This window comes from Pan troglodytes, chromosome 9 (assembly GCF_028858775.2).
Source record: "Pan troglodytes isolate AG18354 chromosome 9, NHGRI_mPanTro3-v2.0_pri, whole genome shotgun sequence".
Classification (NCBI taxonomy): domain Eukaryota; kingdom Metazoa; phylum Chordata; class Mammalia; order Primates; family Hominidae; genus Pan; species Pan troglodytes.
In genome coordinates this window covers 87,336,051-87,350,368 of record NC_072407.2, presented here as the reverse complement: position 1 = coordinate 87,350,368, position 14,318 = coordinate 87,336,051, and the positions used below count along the sequence as shown (strand labels likewise).

The window sequence follows — 14,318 nt, the reverse complement described above, 5'->3', positions numbered from 1 at the left end:
TTGGAATGTTCCCAACACAAAGAAATGACAAATATTTGTGTTGGTAGATATTCTAATTTCATTTATTTGATCATTGCACACTCTATGCGTGTATCAAAACATATGTGCCCCATAAATATGTAAAATTATATGTCAAAAAATAAAAAGAAAGAAGGGCATTTAATAAGTAATTATCTGTGCAACAAATGCTTTGCAAGGGAAGTCTATGGTGTTAACTTTTTCTGCCTAGTTAGGAAAGAGATCCTTTGGAGTTGATATTTCAGCTGACAATATTTTAGGAGACTGTTAGTGATAGTAATGGTTGGAAGAGGGTAGAATACTAATATTAGGTCAAAGGCCTACAGGCAAGAGAGAGAGAAAGGTTTCCTCCAGCTCCTCACAGTGACCCAATATGGTACAGAGTGAAGGAAAAAGTGACAGGTGAGTTAGAAAGAACATAGATTATTGGGGGCCTTGCAGGCCATATTAAGAATTGTTTTACTTTATTTTATTAATAAATGCAATGAACAGTCATTAAAAAGTTAAATCAATGGGGGTTGTGTGTGCATCATGATCAGACTTATAATTTTAAAAGATTATCCTATTTAAAGGGTAGAAACAGGAATCATAGGCTCTTGTGGTAGTGCAGGTGTGAGATGTTGGTTACCTGGATTTAGCTAGCAGCAGCAGGAATGGGAAAAATTGACAAATCAAGAGATATTTATTATATAGGATCTATAGACTTCATAATTGATTGGAGAGGGGGAAGTGGCAGAGAGGGAGGTATCAAGGATGACTTTGAAGTCTCTGACAGAGCAACTGGGTGATCAGTGAAAATATTTCTGGATGTAAGAAATACTAGTGGGGGAGAATAAGATTTTTGTTATTGTTTTTGTTTTTGGTTATGGAACCATTTACTGTTTCAAAGTAATAAGAGAGGTTTAAGGATATGTGGTTAAGGTGTTTTTGAAAATTTTCATTGTGGAAAATGAGAGAACAGTCTACATAGGGAAGCAATAACAGCTGGTATTAGTCACTAATCTGAGGTTGATAATCACTAATTTATAATAATGCAAACCTTTCCCATTGTGTGATTTTACTTAAACTGTGCTCAGCAGCCAAGATGCTAGTATAGGTTAGGCAAATGATTTTCATCCAAAATTTCCAAGATTGAGGATTTCCTGTATTCAGTGGAAGGATCATAGAGGAAAGGAGTTTAGAATCTTAATGAGAGAGTGACTGAAGTGATGGACCAAGGAATATAAGCTGAATGGATAGGAAAATTTACATGGAAAGGGGCCTATGGGTGGCGGTGAAGTAGAGGAATCAGTACACTGGAGGTACCACTGGAGTCAAAGTACAGATGAGCTGAGAAAAGGATATGGTGACCAGAAGGTGGAGTGTATCTATTTATGATATAGTAGGGCACTTTGGAGTGATGATAAGGTTTGGAGAGTAAGTATAAAAGTGGAGTAGAGGAGAATATTACTGAATATAATGAAGTAAAATGTAATAGGAAATAGGGAACTGCTGCCACACATTTCCTGGTTGATTCTTATAGTCTTAATATAACATCAATCCCTTTTTTCTCTCGGAACTGCCCCATTTCTCTGCTCCCATTTACTCCAGACTCAACAAATTTATACACACTTACTGTCTGCATCTCTTTTCCTCTAATTCTCTCTTGAACTTACTCTTCTTGCTGACCACGTCACTAAACCTGTCCTGCGAAGATCCTGTCAGTGTTATCAATGACTAAACATTGATTAGACCTCATCCTCCTTGACTTATCAGAATCTTTTGTCACAGTTGATGCTTTCCTCCTCCTTGATACATTTAACTCTATTTGGCTTCCTGGATACTACAATCCTTTGCTTGTCCTCCTACTTCACTGGCTGCTCCTTCTTAGTCATCTTACCTAGATCTTCCTGTTTATTTTCCCAAATCTCTAAATATTGAAATGTTCCAGGACTCACACCTGTAGCCTTGCTTGCTCATTGCTTCTCTTATGTACCCTATCATCCTTAGTCTGTATTTTCTAGCTGTACATACTCGCTAGATTATTTTATTCAGTTTTGTGACTTAAATGCAATCTATATAATTCCAACTTCTAAATTTATATCTCTAGTTATAAGTTTTCTTTTAAGCTCTAAACTCATAAAACCAAACACTACTCAATATTCACCTTGGAATACCTTACAAGCATCTCAGGTTTATAATAGCCAATACTAAGCCCTTGATACTCAACTTCTCCCACTGTCTTTTCCATCTTAATAAATAGTGACTCAATTTTTCCACTTGCCCAGGCTAAAAAACTACTTTTTCTCTCTCATAGCCTTCATGTAGTCTATAGGCAAAAATCTCTTTCTCCCTACCTTCAAAATATATCCAATATTTTTTCATCACTTTGTCCATTATTACCCTAATTCAAATCACTATCATCTCTTACCTAGAGTGCTCAATAGTTTCCTATTCCCTAAACAGTAGCTGGAGAGATTATTTTATTTTATTTTATTTTTTGGACCATACATGAGACTAAGGAGGGACACTTTAAAATGGAAGTTAGATCATAAAATTTCTCTATTCGAAACCTTCCATTGATTTTCCTTACTGAAAAAAAAAAATCCAAAGGTCTAAACAATAAGCCACCACACCATGTTTCCAACATCCTCTTCTGTCATGATTCACCTTCATTCACTCTGCTCCAGTCTCTGTGGCTTTTTGTTGATTCTTGAGCATGAATAGTACATTCCTGACTTAAGATATTTTCACTCTCTGTTCCCTTTTCCTACAGTACTTTATCCCTAGATAATTACATGGCTTGCTTCATCCTTTCTTCAAGTGTCTGTCTACTTTTCACCTCTTTACTGACTATTTGATATAAAGTAATCTTTCTCACTGTTCATCCCTTTCACCTCTTGAATTTTTCTCCAGAGCACTTGTCACTACCTGACATATATCATATATTTATTTTGTGTATATAATTTTATATTTTTTCCTCACACTTGAATGTGAGCTTTATTAGACTAGGAATACCATCTCTTTTTTCATTCTCTTCTGTAATTCCTGTGCCTGTCAGTACATTTTTTTGAATGATTAAATGCCTCTTTTTGATTAAGAGACTGCATAATATACAAATAAAAGTGCTGAACCAAGAATTAGATGGACCTGAGTTCCTAAGCTAGCTCCCTACTTATATGCTCTGAAAATTTAGACAAGCTGCTTAATTTCTCTGAGCTTTAGCTTTGTTATTTGTAAAATAAGGCAGCTGGACTAGATGAATTCTAAGGACCTTTCTATCCCTAAATAATGCTCATGACTCTAAATTTTCATTCTTTGAGCTTTCACTCCTTTCACCAATATTTTTATCACAGCATATGGTAACTTATCTACAGGATGATGCTGAGGGATGTAGTCTATAAGATGGCATGTGCTGGTAGCACATGGCTTAGTTCAGGCATCTATAAAATATATGAGAGGCTCAAAGAACATGGTTTAAGAAATTTTTCTACCTTCATCTCAGTTATGGGCTTTACCTGATATGAAGGAATGAAACATGATTGAGTACCCAAAAATGTTGCAATTTTTTTCACAAAAACTAAAATAGCCAAGCTGTAAACTTTGACTTAGGAGTGATTTAAGATCTCAACTACTTAGAAATAAAATTTATGGTGTAGGCTCTTCAGAATTTAAGTTGCAATTGAGAAGGTCATCAGAGACACAGGATTTTAAGACTTATATCTCCTTAAGAATTAGAGAGCATAAATAAAGTTATACTGTGTTGAATATGTTAATGCACATTGAACATTCTCCAGGAATGGTGCCTCAGTGACCTGTCTTGGAAGGCTGGTTGCTTCTTTAAATTTTCAAACTATTCAGACACTGCGTTTCATTTCTCTTCTCTACCTTACCTTGTGGATGATATCTTTTTATACCATGAGTTTTATAATTTAACACAGATTGCTGAAACTGTACATTAAGAGGCTTTTCTTCAAGATATAGAGGATAGTGTTTATACAAATTATATGATATAGCCATAAAACATTTATATAGCAAGAGTTCTAGAATTTTGTGAATAAATATTTATGCTATTACAAAGCAGTACAGAAAACCAGAAGGAAAGTGGCATCTATTAAAATATTTCATAAAGTTAATGATGTACTGGAACTACTCTCCAAGGTTACTATTGTTAAACCTTAATATTTACACTTTTAGATGAGTTTGAAAGATAAATTACTATTTTCAACTTAATTTTGGGAAAAAAGAAAGATTTAAAAGCATTCTTGAATTTTTTTTATTGTTTCTAAGGTTATAAGTCTTTGTGGTTTGAGACTGTTAAGAAATAGCATATTATATGGTTTCATTTTGGGCTTAAAGAAATTGCTTAGCTTCACATTATCCTGAAGTAGGGATGTATAAAAAGAACCAGAGAAGTTACAGATACAGTCATTTGAAAAATAACATTTTTATTTAAAAATTTAAATGCAACTAGTCATTTGTGAGATGTTCTTGTTTTAAATGACTTACTGTCATCTACATAATAGTAAAGCTTAGCTTGTGTTGCTTTTGTTAGTGATGGCTTTATTTGTGGATGAAATTAGCAGTGGCAAATTGTTATGTAGTCATTGTACAATGTGACAAACTTTAATACCTTGAATCCATAGTTGTCATGGATTCTTAACCTCAACAGTGGACCTTAGTGGCAGAAGTGTTTTAGAGGGTTGCTGGAAGGAAGTGATAAGAGGTGGAAAGTAAAGATGCTGCAACAGTATTGTTCAACTTTCATGTTTCCTTATGGTCTTTCCTTATCTTCTGAGTAATGAAATTATTTTTTCTTAGAAGTCTTTCTTTCATTTGTTTCCTCCCTAATTCCTCCTTCTCTAATATTTTCTAGTCTGGTTGGCTTCATATTTACTTCCCTTTCCCTTCCCTTACATTTCAACCAAGTGGAATTTACAAAGCCTTTTGGGAAGCATTTTATCAGCTCAAAGATGATGAAAAATGAGAGCTTTGGCCAAGATAAGGCCGCCTGGTTTCTTTTTTGCACTTTTATTCCTCAAAACGTAGAGTGCACTTTCCTTTTTTTTCTACTCATTAATGTTGTGAACTATTTATATCATGTGTCTACTGGGTTTCTGCTGCTTTATTCTGTTTTGTTAGAACTTGATAAACATTGATCAGGAGCCTCTAGTTCTCAAAGTGCAATTTCTGGAGAAGGATTTGGCCACATTGGAAAATTGTAGTAGACTTTTACTTTGCCAGAAGTCCATTTAGTGTGGGAAGAATTAATTCTCTGATTCAGTGATCATTTAGGGATGCCAATATGCTGGCTTATTTCACATGCAGCTGGTCTTAAAACTACATTTTATAAATTTGACAAGTTATTGATAATCCACTCAGATTAAATACTGCTTCTACTTTTTTTTGACTTTGGATACTAGAGGAGAAGGGTAAATAAGAACAAGAAAAAAATTGTGATGGATTGGCATGGAAATATAATTAAATTGGTCCATAAAATTATCCTCAGATGTGTGCTACCTCCTGATTATGAGTATTGTGGAACAGACACACAGATGTGCACACTTACATGAAATATATCCTAAATTGGGTGCTATTTTTTTTTTAGGTTCAGGGTACATATGCAGATATGTTACATAGGTAAAATTGTGTCATGGGGATTGTTATATAGATATTTCATTACTCAGGTATTAAGCCTAGTACTCATTAGTTATTTTTCCTGATCCTTTGCCTCCTCCTACCCTTCATCCTCCAATAGGCCCCAGTGTATCTTGCTCCCCTCTATGTGTTCATGTGTTCTCATCATTGAGCACCTATACTGTAGTTTATTTACTTATTATTTTGTTCAGTCCCTAAAACTGGGGGGAACTTAATGGGGTCCTCCTAAATGCTCAATTCTTTCCTTGGAGGAAGGAACAAAAGACTATTCTCATAGCATCCAGCACATACCACTATTTTAGTGCTTGCTGTATTTTCTTCCAGTAAGACCCTGTCTCTACCATCAGACCATAAAACATTAGACAGCATATTCTTTAATTTTCTTTTACTCATTTCTTTCTAGGTTAGGGCCTGCTACATACTGGGCAAATTAATGTTTTTGGAGCATAAAATTATATCATGAGGCTGCCTTCAGAGTGATGATTCCTTCCGCCTCTTGATTTAGGGTTTTGGTGATTGATTTGAGTTTTTGTGGATGTTGTACCTTTTCAGTTCTTTGGAGTACCTATACTTTGTAGCTGGAGAAGTTGGCATGTTAGTTGCTCAGTAGCTTTAGTTAGAATAAAGGATTAATATTGAACCCTTTCAGTGGCCTTACATTATTTTTAAATAAAGACTAAAATGGAGCCCCTGTCTATGTCTGCAGCTTTACCACATCCTCTTTTAGTTGTTGTCATGCCACTGGCTTTCTCTCAGATCCTCAAACAAATTATGTTGCTTCCTGCGTCAGAGCTTTTACACAAGATATTTACTTGCCTGGAATACAATGCTTCTGTATTTACTTTTCCACTTCTGCCCCCTTTTACCTTCAAAGTTGATATTCATACTTTGGATCAAAACTGGGAACAAGGAAGCCATTTCTGACACTTCAGAACAGGTCATGTTCCCCAGTTGTGCTATGTTGTATCTTTTTTACATTGTTTTTACTACAGTTTTGATTTATTTAAGTATGTATTTGATAAGTTTTGTGTCTCCCATAAGACTGTAGATTCTAGGATGGTGGGGACCATACTTTTATTTACCATTTTATCCTTAGTGCCTTGCATAGTCCCTGGGACAAAGAAAATATCACAATTTTTTTGAAATAATAAAACCCAGTTGTATTTTACCTGTTTTTTTTCTTCTGCCAAAGAAGATTTTCTATTTTTATGTGAATAAAATAGGGAAGCCCTGTATACAGATAGGGTTGAGTTTGTCCTGGCCACTCTCTTCAAATACCCAGTTGTATCCTATCTTTAGCTTTTATACATGAGAGGCATTGGCTAAGAGCAGCAAATAGGCACAAGAAAGAAGACACATTCTTCCTTCTTTATTCTGCTGCATCATCTATAGTATTCATTTATTCCCCTTCTTTCCTGCTACCTGTAACCCACCTTGCTCCATAATCATGTCCCTTTGAGATTTTGAGGTAATATATTAATCCCAATATGGCTCCCACTTGGTAGGAGATAGTACCAGATATTTAAAAATATAAGTCTTGTCTTTCTGTCCATCTCATGCTCAAATAACTAAACATCAGGATAGCTTAAATCGGTGTTTAGATTATAGAAATATGTCTTTCTAGTTTATGAGAGTTATTTATAAATTGAAGTAGCATTTTAAATTAATTACACTAGCAACATTGAGAATAGTCATTTTAGAACAAAGTTTCAGCTAATAAGAAACAGTGATCTGTTAAATAGTAGTAGTTTATTTGACCTATTTGCAGATGAATCTGACTGGATTCACATTCTTTAAAAAAAAAATCTTCTGTTTGACCTGTTCGAGCTGTGCTCAAGCCCAGCTAATGTAATAAGTGGTGAACAGTAATTCAAGCCTTTAGTTTATTTAAAAGTTTTTCCTGTTATGAATTGGGGTCAAATCGTCCTCAGAGAGGGGAGGGACACAGCTGGGCATTGGCAGATAATTCAGGTGAGGGAGAACCTTTCACCCTGTGATTGGGGGACATTTTATTTTTTCCAGAGCAGAGGAGACAGGGAAATCCTTGTATTTTTCCAGATCTGAAACTGCTCCTCTGATTGAGAGAGGTGAAGAGGCAGTTTTTAAATATCCTACATAGCCTCCTGGGAGGAAATAAGAAACAAGGTGGCCTCACTCCTGTGTGGACTGAGCGTTAGAGAATTAGCACCCCAATAGGACAGCTATAGAATAGGCAGTTTGAGAAAACAATTTTGGTTTTAAAGAAGCATGAGAGCTGCCTTAACAGGTGTCCTGTCTCTATCTTGGGTTGAGGTACCAACATCTTTGGTGTGTCCTGATATATGATGTTCACTGTTGCTCCCTGCACTGGAAGATGTTCGGTATCAGTGTGATGCATGCACAGCAATCCGGAAATACATAGTAGCATGTTGTAGAGCAGTCTTACACCAGGTGATGACTCCAGGGTTATCCCACTGCTGAGTCCTCTGGTGGAAGAGGACTTGTTAGCAGAACTGAGCCTTTTATGATACCATATCAGAACTAATGGTATGCAGGGAGTCCTTGCAGCTGCAGTGGTTATCAACCTTATTGAAGATTCTGCTAGGAAAAACAGGATGGCAAGACAGGATTGGATGGAGTTAAAGTTGGCTCATGCTAAGACAGGACAAGATAGTGGAATAGCCAGAAGCAATAATGCTAGCCTGGGACACTTCTTGAGGTAAAAAGCACATGGGGAAGCTGTGAGCTCAGTGATGAACCTGCCAGGGACTTGTTTTGGTGTGGTGCTGTTACTTAATTCCTTAACTATCTTTTCCAGGCTGGAATCTTATTTTATGACAGGCGTTTTTTATATGTGCTCTAATCCCTCCCAACAACCCTCAAAGATCAGAGGCACAGGCCTAGATAGCTCATAATTCTCTCATGCCAACCTCATGTACCCTGAGTTGCCTCTCACTTTCCAGGCTTAGATGAAATGACACAGAGCATGTGAAATCTGGCTTGTGAAATAACCATTGGTGGGCTGGATGACACAACACAGAAGTATGGGGGAACTGGTTCTGTACGAAGGTGAAATGGAAGACTGAGGTACACTACCAGGCTGACAATGTATCTCTCCTTTCTCCCCTCTGTGAACTGTCCCACAGTGTAGTTTCTCCTTGAAAGCCTTCCAAAGAAGTATCCTGTGCTGAGAGAGCTGGTAGGGCAATTCATGGCTTTTCATAAAGCCAATGCAATTATGCATTATACTACATTGCCTTGCATGTTTCTTTGCTCATTTTCTTCTATAGTATTTCTCTTATTGCTCCTCCTAAATAAAGGGCTTTCACCCCCCAAAATAAAGTACCAGAAATTTAATTTGCCTCAGGCTGTACTTATAGGACACTGGAGCTAAGACACACCACTATCATCTGAAATTTGACAAAATTAGGATGTATATATATTATATGTATATGTGTGTGCATGTATAATATATGTATGTTTGTATATAAGTATATATGTCAATATATATACATATAAATATATTTATATGATCCTCCCTATTTTTGAATCTTTTCCTAGCTGACCTGTTTTTCCTTTCAGATAACATCTAACCCTATCCACAGTTATTGATATTTTTAAAAGATATTTTATTAGGAGTGAGCTTGGGATTTGCTTTATTTTTCTATCGTGTTAGACAGAAATATTTTAGAGTTCAGAATACCAAAAGGAAACAGTTAATTACTTTGTGTTTTTATCTCCTATACTATCCAGAAAATCAGGAGCCAGTTTTGTAGCTGTCATGTTGCTTAGCACAGAGCTTGGCACATTGTATGTTCTCAATAAATGTTCCTTGAATAAATATAATAACATCAGTCCACTAAAATTTAGAAGCAGTCTAATTGTTCTTTAATTTTTGTTTCATTTTGGGGCCATTGCTTAAGCTTTCTGTAAAGCTCTTCCTTATATACAACTTTTGCTGTGAAATTTTAAACACAGAGGGAGTTGTGTTATATAAATTTTTCAGGAATTCTATTGACTTCTTGTTACAGATCAGATTGATTTTTAAATTACTTTGGAGAGACCCAATGAGTTTTGCAATTGAGGTCATATATATTTGCAGGAAGGTATTATCTCAGTAGGAGTGCAGTTATTGCTCAGGAGTTTTTAACTGCTGAATAAAAAAAAAAGAGAGATACATAAACTTTTACATATTAGGAAACAAAAACCAAGAAGTAAATTATTTTACCTTCAATGATGCTGCGGTTTTCAATTATGAATGAATAGGTTCATTCACATTTAAATATTAGTTATGTAATGGCATTTGTAAGTTTTTAAGTAGTTTTCTCCATGCAGCACCTCTGTGGAGATGCTTTTACATGAAAAACAATTGTAAACACCTTGACTATTGGATATAGACTATGTTACATTATTGTAGTTTATTAATGTACTTAAATGTCCATGAAGAGATATGGAGATGTTTTCATTTGCTGGGAATCTGTGTAAGTTGATCTATCCTTGTATTTGTTAACATTAGCTGCTATAACAGATAAATCCCAAAATCTCAGTGGCTATACATAATAAGGATTTATTTCTTGTTTATGTCAAAATCTAATGTGACTGTACATGGTTAGGTAGTTTTCTCTTTAGCATTAATTCAAGAACTTTAATGTTTTTCATCTTATGACTTTGCCATCTTCAACAAGTAGGTCAAGGGGCTCTGAAGGTCACTATTTGGATCATTTCCATTCTAGCTAGCCAAAAGAGTAAAAAGAGGAAGGGGGATCACCTGTAAAAAGTTTTTTTCCCCTTTTTAAAAAATTTATTTTTTTCTTTCTAAATATGACTTCCCTGAACCTGTGAGAAGTTTTTATTGGTCAGGTCTAGATGTGACACACATCATGTATGGTCTCGTCTCAAAAGCCATAATTCAGTTATATAGCCACAGTCAAATGCAAGGGAGACCAGGAAGTTTGACCTAGATGTATATCCAAAAGGGTTTTGGTGATTACTAGAAATCTCTGCCATAGTTCCTAAAGAGTGTTTTAATTCTAAATAAGTTGAGGGTAGTTTTAAAAATTCATCATTTCTCAATATTTTTCTAAATGTTTTTCTTGCCAAAGCCACATCCATCAATTTAATGATAAAAGTGCTTGCTCTATGGAAAACAAGTTGAAGTGGACATCACACTTCATAGACAGAAAACAGTCTTTCACAAGATCTTGGGTGATTTTGAATTTTTTTAGACTCTAAAGTATTTACTTTTTCAAGCTCCTAGGTGAGTGAAAGTATTTTTAAAAGGTAAATGGAGACAAATCTGCCTTGAATTTTCTCTGGTCAGAATTTTGTTTATCAGAGTCAAACTGAAACTTTAGGATCTGGGGACTTAGGAATTTGAAAATCTTTTCATGCTTTCAGCATGAATGTATGATATCTCAATAAAAACAATGATCATTATCAAATTTAATTTATAACATCTCAAAGAATGTTAAATATGGTAAGTTTATAAATTATAATTTAAATATAATTGTATATTACATGTAACTCATAATTACAAAATTATAATCATATACTTATAAGGTTATAAATTATAATAAATTATAATAAGTTAAAATTTTACAAAGCTGAGAGATGTCATTTTTAGAATTCCTTATATAGGTTTAATATTGGCTGCCTAAGTAAAATGGATGGTATTATAACAAAATAAGGTATTATCCATTATTGGTTCATAAATATATGCATTCATACAAAACTGAATAAGACACAATGTTTTTTCTTAAGAAGCCCTAATCTTACATGTGAGATAATTAATAGAGACAATACAGTGTGACACATTTTACTATAGAGGAATGTACAGAGTATGGTTAAAACACAGAGATAATTGACTTTTGAAAAATTATTAGAAGTTTGGCCCATAAAGAAAAGGGAGAAGAACATTCCTTGTAGAGATAAAGAGCACAGGACAGAGTCATGAAAAAGAATGGTATGTTTAGTGAGTGTTGATTAGGTACATGTAACTAGAGACCGTTAAAGATATTTGGTATTTTGTGGTTCTTGGCAGCATACTTTATACTATAGAGCCAACCAAGGAGTGTGACTAGGGTGGCGAGAAGGCTTTGAAATTCTATTGAATAAAAAATAAGGAAGAATGCTTGAAAAGTTCTAGGTGAATGAATGTGTAGAGTGAAATAGGACTTTGGAAAGATCTGAGCTATCTTCGATATTTGAAGGGCATGTTGTAAAGGATATAAATTTAGTCTGTGTGGTTCAGAGGAAATAAATAAGACTAAGAGATAAAAGTTATCTATAAGGTTTCATTTCAAACTGTAGACAACTTCTGAATTTCGAGCTATTCAATGATGGGACAATTTACCTCAGCATGGGTAACCAGAGACTGAGTAATCCTTTATCAGATTATCATGTAAAGGGGATTATATACTTACTAGAAGATGTCATGATTCTATTGATTTTTGGAAGTATTATAGGATGGAGTCTTCAACTGGACTGTGTGGATGTAAATCTGGGCTTCACCACTTACTGTAGGTGTGACCATGGCAAGTTATTTAAACTTTCTATATCTGTAAATAAGGCTGATAACAGCATTGGCCTCAAAGAATGTTTGTGAAGATTAACTGAGATAATAAATGGCAAGTGCTTAGTTTCTGGCATATGGTAAACATCCTACAAATATTAATTCTCATCCTCACCATCATCATCAAATGCTAGATAAATTAGCCTCATCTGTAATGGACAACATTGATATAGATGAAGAGTTGGTAAACATTTCTGTAATGGGCCAAATAGCAAATATTTTAGGCTGTGGGTCATATATTGGCTTTGCTGCATTTTTCTTTGCTTATGTTTGTTTGTATTATATAACATTTGAGAAATGTAAAAATCATTCTTAGCTCATAAGCCATATGAAAACAGACTGTGGGGGCAGGTTTGTCTATGGACTATAGTTTGCCAATCTCTGATCTACATGAATAGAGAAATTAATCAAATAACAGCATAGAATCAAGATTAAGCATCTGTGTTTATTAAAAAGTTAAGGCTAAAAAGCAGATATTTACAGAGCATACATATATGAGTGGGGCATTTCAGGTCCAAACTTGGAAGAGGAAAGAAGTGCTTGCTTGTTGTAGTCACTTAGATGGAAGAGGAAGAAAGTACGATCACAAAAATGCCTATTATAGCATCAGATATAAATGTTATGTAAGAGCCCAGAATAGCACGATGGCTGTAAACATGTCAGATATAAAAGCCAAGTGCCTAATTACAGTTCCCCATCTAGTCTAATCCTGTTACCATTAGCAACAGGGAGGACAGCATCTGGGTTTGCTATCCCACCAGTCTGATTTTTCTAGTTTTTCTCCCCCTTAGCAGTTGCTACCACTGCAGAGTACTGTAGGGAAAGGGATGCCCAAGACATCTGCTGGTTGTTTTAGGCCAGGCCTCTTGGGTGAAGGGACAGTCCCTTGGTGGGACTTTTTATAAGTCAGGATTGGGGCTTAGCTTTGGAAATCCTGCAGTTATTTTTAGTTTATTCAATGGAGATTAACTTCAAAAACAGACTCATGCTAACCTATTTCTATGAAGTGTGGCTAGCTCCAGAATGAGGGATTGGTTATCTTTACTATTTTCTTCTTCTATCTTCCTGACCAATATTTTGTCCACCCAGGACACCAACTTTGCCAGCACAAGAATGCTGAGCAAAGAATTAGACAAAGGGTGTTAGATATTCTCAAGGAATATATACCTCAAGCTAAGGCAGTTTGATGGATTATTTTTGTCTATTCTAGGGAGATTTGTATCAAGAACCAGGAATCAGTACCTTTCATTTTAGATAGTGCTGAATTAAGACTGACAAACTCTTAATTCCTCAATTACTTTTCCTATCAGTTACCAATGCAGTGTTCCCTTCAAACCAATTGGATGGTTTATAGCTTTCTAAAATGATTGTATCAGCATCTGAGAGACTGCTATGTGCCAGGTAGCATGTTATTAGTAGGAATATGGTGATAAACAGAAAGCAAAATCCTGACCCTCAAGGAACTCATAGTTAAAATACAGTGCCATAATGGCTATGGGAGAGATAAGCAGAGGCAAACAGAAAACACAGAACAAGGGCACCAGACTCAGCCTGCAGGAATCAGGGTAAGATGATACTAGAGGTGAGTTAAGGGATAAAAAGTAGAAGAAATTTTCAGATGGAGAGAACAGTACATGTAAAGAAACAGAGCTGAGAGACTGCACAGCATACCCAAACAAATTCAGGTAAATTTGTGTCTCTAGTGATGGGCAGGGACAGGGAGGATGTCAGGTTGCGGGAATAAAGACGTAAGCAGGCTATGAAGGGCCTTGTCTTTTGTGGTAATGACTATATGTTTCATTTAAATGCCTATTGGGAATCTTTTCTTAGTAACAATTAGAAACAATTTTTGCAGATTAATAGTTTAATGGTTTATAACTTGGTTTTACTGCAGAATGACTTTTTATTGACTTCATGCTAATTTTTTTTTTTTTTTTTTGGTAGAAAACCCCTATATGGAGTCCGTGGTCCATATATAAAATTGGAATTCATCAGTTTGCTATTACTGTAAAATTGCTACATAATAAGCCATCCCAAAACTCAGTGGCTTAAGATAGCAATCTTTTATACTCATGGATCTGTGTGTTGGCTCAGGATTATCTGAGCTGGACTT

The 14,318-nt window shown here is 35.3% G+C and overlaps 1 protein-coding gene across 14 annotated transcripts in view; it reads left to right on the top strand.

Moving 5' to 3' along the window:
* The window catches only part of DLG2 (discs large MAGUK scaffold protein 2), a 2,168,441-nt gene that overhangs the window by 299,779 nt on the left and 1,854,344 nt on the right, over nt 1-14,318 (top strand). The gene's annotated exons all lie outside the window — the stretch shown is intronic.